At 47.0% G+C, this 9,122-nt stretch overlaps 1 long non-coding RNA gene across 1 annotated transcript; it reads right to left on the bottom strand.

The window, feature by feature from the left end:
• Nucleotides 1-3,603: 3,603 nt before the first annotated feature.
• Nucleotides 3,604-4,299, bottom strand: LOC133395011 (uncharacterized). The gene is made up of 2 exons (XR_009767122.1): nucleotides 3,942-4,299; nucleotides 3,604-3,766 (listed from the first exon to the last, which is right to left on the bottom strand). It is a non-coding gene; the product is annotated as an uncharacterized LOC133395011 (long non-coding RNA).
• Between the last annotated feature and the right edge of the window lie 4,823 nt (nucleotides 4,300-9,122).

The following is a 9,122-nucleotide window of genomic DNA, read 5'->3' as shown; positions in this document are numbered from 1 at the left end:
CCAATTTCATACAAACACTCTAGAATGACTTTCGACGTTGTTCCAAGGTGTCCCAAGGTGTCCCCAAGGTTCATACAAACACTCTAGAATGACTTCCGAGGTTGTCCCAAGCTGACCCCAAGGTTCGTACAAACACTCTAGAATGACTTCAGAGGTTGTCCCAAGGTGTCCCCAAGGTTCATACAAACACTCTAGAATGACTTCCGAGGTTGTCCCAAGGTGTCTCCAAGGTTCATACAAACACGTTAGCATGACTTCCGAGGTTGTCCCAAGGTGTCCCAAGGTGTCCTCAAGGTTCATACAAACAATCTAGAATGACTTCAGAGGTTGTCCCAAGGTGTCCCCAAGGTTCATACAAACACGTTAGAATGACTTCCGAGGTTGTCCTGAGGAGTGCCCAAGGTGCATACAAACACTCTAGAATGACTTTCGACGTTGTTCCAAGGTGTCCCAAGGTGTCCCCAAGGTTCATACAAACACTCTAGAATGACTTCAGAGGTTGTCCCAAGGTGTCCCCAAGGTTCATACAAGCAATCTAGAATGACTTCCGAGGTAGTCATAAGGTGTCCCCAAGGTTCATACAAACACTCTATAATGACTTCAGGGGTTGTCCTGAGGTGTGCCCAAGGTTCATACAAACACTCTAGAATGACTTTCGACGTTGTTCCAAGGTGTCCCAAGGTGTCCCCAAGGTTCATACAAACACTCTAGAATGACTTCAGAGGTTGTCCCAAGGTGTCCCCAAGGTTCATTCAAACACGTTAGAATGACTTCCGAGGTTGTCCCAAGATGTCCTCAAGGTTCATACAAACACTCTAGAATGACTTGCGAGGTTGTCCCAAGGTGTCCCCAAGGTTCATACAAACACTCTAGAATGACTTCCGAGGTTGTCCCAAGCTTACCCCAAGGTTCGTACAAACACTCTAGAATGACTTCAGAGGTTGTCCCAAGGTGTCCCCAAGGTTCATACAAACATTCTAGAATGACTTCCGAGGTTGTCCCAAGGTGTCCAAGGTGTCCCCAAGGTTCATACAAACACGTTAGCATGACTTCCGAGGTTGTCCCAAGGTGTCCCAAGGTGTCCTCAAGGTTCATACAAACAATCTAGAATGACTTCAGAGGTTGTCCCAAGGTGTGCCCAAGGTTCATACAAACACGTTCAAATGACTTCCGAGGTTGTCCTGAGGTGTGCCCAAGGTTCATACAAACACTCTAGAATGACTTTCGACGTTGTTCCAAGGTGTCCCAAGGTGTCCCCAAGGTTCATACAAACACTCTAGAATGACTTCCGAGGTTGTCCCAAGCTGACCCCAAGGTTCCTACAAACACTCTAGAATGACTTCAGAGGTTGTCCCAAGGTGTCCCCAAGGTTCATACAAACACTCTAGAATGACTTCCGAGGTTGTCCCAAGGTGTCCCAAGGTGTCCCCAAGGTTCATACAAACACGTAAGCATGACTTCCGACGTTGTCCCAAGGTGTCCCAAGGTGTCCTCAAGGTTCATACAAACAATCTAGAATGACTTCAGAGGTTGTCCCAAGGTGTCCCCAAGGTTCATACAAACACGTTAGAATGACTTCCGAGGTTGTCCTGAGGTGTGCCCAAGGTGCATACAAACACTCTAGAATGACTTTCGACGTTGTTCCAAGGTGTCCCAAGGTGTCCCCAAGGTTCATACAAACACTCTAGAATGACTTCAGAGGTTGTCCCAAGGTGTCTCCAAGGTTCATACAAGCAATCTAGATTGACTTCCGAGGTAGTCCCAAGGTGTCCCCAAGGTTCATACAAACACTCTAGAATGACTTCAGGGGTTGTCCTGAGGTGTGCCCAAGGTTCATACAAACACTCTAGAATGACTTTCGACGTTGTTCCAAGGTGTCCCAAGGTGCCCCCAAGGTTCATACAAACACTCTAGAATGACTTCAGAGGTTGTCCCAAGGTGTCCCCAAGGTTCATACAAACACGTTAGAATGACTTCCGAGGTTGTCCCAAGATGTCCTCAAGGTTCATTTAAACACTCTAGAATGACTTCAGAGGTTGTCCTGAGGTGTGCCCAAGGTTCATACAAACACTCTAGAATGACTTTCGACGTTGTTCCAAGGTGTCCCAAGGTGTCCCCAAGGTTCATACAAACACTCTAGAATGACTTCCGATGTTGTCCCAAGGTGACCCCAAGGTTCATACAAACACTCTAGAATGACTTCCCAGGTTGTCCCAAGGTGTCCCAAGGTGTCCCCAAGGTTCATACAAACAATCTAGAATGACTTCAGAGGTTGTCCCAAGGTGTCCCAAGGTGTCCCCAAGGTTCATACAAACACTCTAGAATGACTTCCGAGGTTGTCCCAAGGTGTCCCCAAGGTTCATACAAGCAATCTAGAATAACTTCCGAGGTTGTCCCAAGGTGTCCCCAAGGTTCATACAAACAATCTAGAATGACTTCCGCGGTTGTTCCAAGATGTCCCCAAGGTTCATACAAACACTCTAGAATGACTTGCGAGGTTGTCCCTAGGTGTGCCCAAGGTTCATACAAACTCTCTAGAATGACTTCCGAGGTTGTACCAAGGTGTCCCAAGTTATCCCCAAGGTTCATACAAACAATCTAGAATGACTTCAGAGGTTGTCCAAAGGTGTCCAAGGTGTCCCCAAGGTTCATACAAACACGTTAGCATGACTTCCGAGGTTGTCCCAAGGTGTCCCAAGGTGTCCTCAAGGTTCATACAAACAATCTAGAATGACTTCAGAGGTTGTCCCAAGGTGTCCCCAAGGTTCATACAAACACTCTAGAATGACTTCCGAGGTTGTCCTGAGGTGTGCCCAAGGTTCATACAAACACTCTAGAATGACTTTCGACGTTGTTCCGAGGTGTCCCAAGGTGTCCCCAAGGTTCATACAAACACTCTAGAATGACTTCCGAGGTTGTCCCAAGCTGACCCCAAGGTTCATACAAACACTCTAGAATGACTTCAGAGGTTGTCCCAAGGTGTCCCCAAGGTTCATACAAACACTCTAGAATGACTTCCGAGGTTGTCCCAAGGTGTGCCCAAGGTTCATACAAACAATCTAGGATGACTTCCGCGGTTGTTCCAAGGTGTCCCCAAGGTTCATACAAACACTCTAGAATGACTTCCGAGGTTGTCCTGAGGTGTCCCCAAGGTTCATACAAACAATCTAGACCCGACAGACAAAGAGAGCGAAATTTACAGGCGAGGGGCATGTAGAAACAGGGGGAAGGGGTTCGGTCGATTTTGTATTGGCCGCCATAGTCGAGCGGAAGCGATTTTTTTCTGAATTGAGAGTGAGCGCGCGCAGCGCTCTCTCGCATGCCTTCAAATTACACGGGGCGCTCTCGCGATACAAAACAGCTGATCAGCTGATACCCCCTCCCTCCTGTTTTTTTCCTCTCGCGCTGCGCTGGATGCGCGGATCAGCTGTTCTTGCTCTCTCGTGTTTCTTTCGGTTTGCGCTGCGCTGTTGCCGCACTTGCGCGCTGCGCTGAACACCCCCTCCCCCTCGTTTCTTTCGTTGCGCGTTGTGCGCTTTCGTTCACTTAGATTTGCTGCGTAATAAAATCGCATGCATCGAAATAAATTTAATTACATCAAACTCGTTTGATATTTTAACACTTTATTGAAACTTAAGGCACAGTTCCACACATCGCTAACCACAATCTTGCCACAAAACCACACATATTTTTTATTATAAATATTTAAAAAAAATCGTCACTTCAAGCACCCGCCTTACTGCCTGTATGTTGTGTATGTTGAATACTGTAAAAAAAAGCATTGAAATAAAGCAGCATAATTTACATATTCATGTTGAATTATGAAAGATTAACGCTGCTTTATTTCAATGCGCACAACACTTCAACACTTGAAAATACGACCGAGGCCGTAATAATGTGAATTGAAATAAATAACACTTCAACACTTCACTTCAAATTACATCGAGCGCCCGGGACTTAGGCTAAAACGCGCGCGGCCTCACACTGCGAAGGCTTGAACTGTACTGACGATTTTGTGTGGTAGCAAGAAAGGGAACGCACGAGGAACACTCGCTGCACTAGTGCGAGCGAGACACCGACACCAGCAAGCCGCTGCGAGAAAACCAAACTGAGCGCGCTGGCTGAAAGTGAACGCACACATTCACACATGTGTGATTGTGTGAGTGCAAAAACTGTGTAGAAAGCAAAACACGCTCTCGCCGCCGCGTAATTCCGCGTATTTCCAACCGTCTTCCCCTGCTTCTACATGCCCCTCGCCTGAAAGACGCACACTTTTACATTCTCATTGCTAGTAGGGGAGAGAGCAAGAACAGCTGATCCGCGCATCCAGCGCAGCGCGAGAGGAAAAAAACGGGAGGGAGGGGGTATCAGCTGATCAGCTGTTTTGTATCGCGAGAGCGCCCCGTGTAATTTGAAGGCATGCGAGAGAGCGCTGCGCGCACTCACTCTCAATTCGGAAAAAAATCGCTTCCGCTCGACTATGGCGGCCAATACAAAATCGACCGAACCCCTTCCCCCTGTTTCTACATGCCCCTCGCCTGTAAATTTCGCTCTCTTTGTCTGTCGGGGAATGACTTCAGAGGTTGTCCCAAGGTGTCCCCAAGGTTCATACAAACACGTTAGAATGACTTCCGAGGTTGTCCCAAGATGTCCTCAAGGTTCATACAAACACTCTAGAATGACTTCCGAGGTTGTCCCAAGGTGTCCCCAAGGTTCATACAAACACTCTAGAATGACTTTCGACGTTGTTCCAAGGTGTCCCAAGGTGTCCTCAAGGTTCATACAAACACTCTAGAATGACTTCCGAGGTTGTCCCAAGGTGACCCCAAGGTTCATACAAACACTCTAGAATGACTTCCGAGGTTGTCCCAAGGTGTCCCAAGGTGTCCCCAAGGTTCATACAAACAATCTAGAATGACTTCAGAGGTTGTCCCAAGGTGTCCCCAAGGTGTCCCCAAGGTTCATACAAACACTCTAACATGATTTAAGAGCTTGTACCAAGGTGTCCCCAAGGTTCATACAAGCAATTTAGAATGACTTCCGAGGTTGTCCCAAGGTGTCCCCAAGGTTCATACAAACAATCTAGAATGACTTCCGCGGTTGTTCCAAGATGTCCCCAAGGTTCATACAAACACTCTAGAATGACTTGCGAGGTTGTCCCTAGGTGTCCCAAGGTGTCCCCAAGGTTCATACAAACACGTTAGCATGACTTCCGAGGTTGTCCCAAGGTGTCCCAAGGTGTCCTCAAGGTTCATACAAACAATCTAGAATGACTTCAGAGGTTGTCCCAAGGTGTCCCCAAGGCTCATACAAACACGTTAGAATGACTTCCGAGGTTGTCCTGAGGTGTGCCAAAGGTTCATACAAACACTCTAGAATGACTTTCGACGTTGTTCCAAGGTGTCCCAAGGTGTGCCCAAGGTTCATACAAACACTCTAGAATGACTTCCGAGGTTGTCCCAAGGTGACCCCAAGGTTCATACAAACTCTCTAGAATGACTTCAGAGGTTGTCCCAAGGTGTCCCAAGGTGTCCCCAAGGTTCATACAAACAATCTAGAATGACTTCAGAGGTTGTCCCAAGGTGTCCCAAGGTGTCCCCAAGGTTCATACAAGCAATATAGAATGACTTCCGAGGTTGTCCCAACGTGTCCCCAAGGTTCATACAAACAATCTAGAATGACTTCCGCGGTTGTTCCAAGATGTCCCCAAGGTTCATACAAACACTCTAGAATAACTTGCGAGGTTGTCCTGAGGTGTGCCCAAGGTTCATACAAACACTCTAGAATGACTTTCGACGTTGTTCCAAGGTGTCCCAAGGTGTCCCCAAGGTTCATACAAACACTCTAGAATGACTTCCGACGTTGTCCCAAGGTGTGCCAAAGGTTTATACAAACACTCTAGAATGACTTCCGAGGTTGTCCTAAAGTGTCCCAAGGTGTCCCCAAGGTTCATACAAACACTCTAGAATGACTTCCGAGGTTGTCCCAAGGTGTCCCAAGGTGTCCCCAAGGTTCATACAAACACTCTAGAATGACTTCCGAGGTTGTCCCAAGGTGTGCCCAAGGTTCATACAAACTCTCTAGAATGACTTCCGAAGTTGTTCCAAGGTGTCCCAAGTTATCCCCAAGGTTCATACAAACACTCTAGAATGACTTCAGAGGTTGTCCCAAGGTGTCCCAAGGTGTCCCCAAGTTTCATACAAATAAGCTAGCATGACTTCCGAGGTTGTCCCAAGGTGTCCCAAGGTGTCCTCAAGGTTCATACAAACAATCTAGAATGACTTCCGAGGTTGTCCCTAGGTGTCCTAAGGTGTGCCCAAGGTTCATACAAGCAATCTAGAATGACTTCAGAGGTTGTCCCAAGCTGTTCATACAAACACTCTAGAATGACTTCCGACGTTGTCCCAAGGTGTGCCCAAGGTTTATACAAACACTCTAGAATGACTTCCGAGGTTGTCCCAAAGTGTCCCAAGGTGTCCCCAAGGTTCATACAAACAATCTAGAATGACTTCAGAGGTTGTCCCAAGGTGTCCCAAGGTGTCCCCAAGGTTCATACAAACATTCTAGAATGACTTCCGAGGTTGTCCCAAGGTGTGCCCAAGGTTCATACAAACACTCTAGAATGACTTCCGAGGTTGTCCCAAGGTGTGCCCAAGGTGTCCCCAAGGTTCATACAAACAATCTAGAATGACTTCAGAGGTTGTCCCAAGGTGTCCCGAGGTTTCCTCAAGGTTCATAAAAGCAATCAATAATGTCTTCAGAGGTAGTCCCAAGGTGTGCCCAAGGTTCATACAAACACTCTAGAATGACTTCCGCGGTTGTCCTGAGGTGTCCCCAAGGTTCATAGAAATACTCTAAAATGATTTCCGAGGTTGTCTCAAGGTGTCCCCAAGGTTCATAGAAATACTCTAGAATGATTTCTTAGGTTGTCTCAAGGTGTCCCCAAGGTTCATACAAACACTCTAGAATGACTTCCGAGGTTGTCCCAATGTGTGCCCAAGATTGATGCAAACACTCAAGAATGACTTTCGAGGTTGTCCCAAGGTGTCCCCAAGGTTCATACAAACACTCTAACATGATTTCAGAGGTTGTCCCAAGGTGTGCCCAAGGTTCATACAGACTCTTTAGAATGACTTCCGAGGTTGTCCCAAGGTGTCCCCAAGGTTCATACAAACATTCTAAAATGACTTCCGAGGTTGTCCCAAGGTGTCCCAAAGTTCATACAAACACTCTAGAATGACTTTTGAGGTTGTCCCAAGGTGTCCCTAAGGTTCATACAAACACTCTAGAATGACTTCCGAGGTTGTCCCAAGGTGTCCCAAGGTGTGCCCAAGGTTCATACAAACACTCTAGAATGACTTCCGAGGTTGTACCAAGGTGTGCCCAAGGTTCATACAAACAATCTAGGATGACTTCCGCGGTTGTTCCAAGGTGTCCCCAAGGTTCATACAAACACTCTAACATGATTTCAGAGGTTGTACCAAGGTGTCGCCAAGGTTCATACAAGCAATCTAGAATGACTTCCGAGGTTGTCCCAAGGTGTCCCCAAGGTTCATACAAACAATCTAGAATGACTTCCGCGGTTGTTCCAAGATGTCCCCAAGGTTCATACAAACACTCTAGAATGACTTGCGAGGTTGTCCCTAGGTGTGCCCAAGGTTCATACAAACTCTCTAGAATGACTTCCGAGGTTGTCCCAAGGTGTCCCAAGTTATCCCCAAGGTTCATACAAACACTGTAGAATGACTTCAGAGGTTGTCCCAAGGTGTCCCAAGGTGTCCCCAAGGTTCATACAAACACGTTAGCATGACTTCCGAGGTTGTCCCAAGGTGTCCCAAGATGTCCTCAAGGTTCATACAAACTATCTAGAATGACTTCAGAGGTTGTCCCAAGGTGTCCCCAAGGTTCATACAAACACGTTAGAATGACTTCCGAGGTTGTCCTGAGGTGTGCCAAAGGTTCATACAAACACTCTAGAATGACTTTCGACGTTGTTCCAAGGTGTCCCAAGGTGTGCCCATGGTTCATACAAACACTCTAGAATGACTTCCGAGGTTGTCCCAAGGTGACCCCAAGGTTCATACAAACTCTCTAGAATGACTTCAGAGGTTGTCCCAAGGTGTCCCAAGGTGTCCCCAAGGTTTATACAAACAATCTAGAATGACTTCAGAGGTTGTCCCAAGGTGTCCCAAGGTGTCCCCAAGGTTCATACAAGCAATCTAGAATGACTTCCGAGGTTGTCCCAAGGTGTCCCCAAGGTTCATACAAACAATCTAGAATGACTTCCGCGGTTGTTCCAAGATGTCCCCAAGGTTCATACAAACACTCTAGAATAACTTGCGAGGTTGTCCTGAGGTGTGCCCAAGGTTCATACAAACACTCTAGAATGACTTCCGAGGTTGTCCCAAAGTGTCCCAAGGTGTCCCCAAGGTTCATACAAACACTCTAGAATGACTTCCGAGGTTGTCCCAAGGTGTCCCAAGGTGTCCCCAAGGTTCATACAAGCAATCTAGAATGACTTCCGAGGTTGTCCCAAGGTGTCCCCAAGGTTCATACAAACAATCTAGAATGACTTCCGCGGTTGTTCCAAGATGTCCCCAAGGTTCATACAAACACTCTAGAATGACTTCAGAGGTTGTCCTGAGGTGTGCCCAAGGTTCATACAAACTCTCTAGAATGACTTCCGAGGTTGTCCCAAGGTGTCCCAAGTTATCCCCAAGGTTCATACAAACACTCTAGAATGACTTCAGAGGTTGTCCCAAGGTGTCCCAAGGTGTCCCCAAGTTTCATACAAATAAGCTAGCATGACTTCCGAGGTTGTCCCAAGGTGTCCCAAGGTGTCCTCAAGGTTCATACAAACAATCTAGAATGACTTCAGAGGTTGTCCCTAGGTGTCCTAAGGTGTGCCCAAGGTTCATACAAGCAATCTAGAATGACTTCAGAGGTTGTCCCAAGCTGTTCATACAAACACTCTAGAATGACTTCCGACGTTGTCCCAAGGTGTGCCCAAGGTTTATACAAACACTCTAGAATGACTTCCGAGGTTGTCCCAAAGTGTCCCAAGGTGTCCCCAAGGTTCATACAAACAATCTAGAATGACTTCAGAGGTTGTCCCAAGGTGT

This window comes from Anopheles gambiae, unplaced genomic scaffold (assembly GCF_943734735.2).
Source record: "Anopheles gambiae unplaced genomic scaffold, idAnoGambNW_F1_1 scaffold_12, whole genome shotgun sequence".
Lineage (NCBI taxonomy): Eukaryota > Metazoa > Arthropoda > Insecta > Diptera > Culicidae > Anopheles > Anopheles gambiae.
The sequence above is the reverse complement of the archived record's forward strand: the minus strand, read 5'-3'. Positions and strand labels throughout refer to the sequence as shown.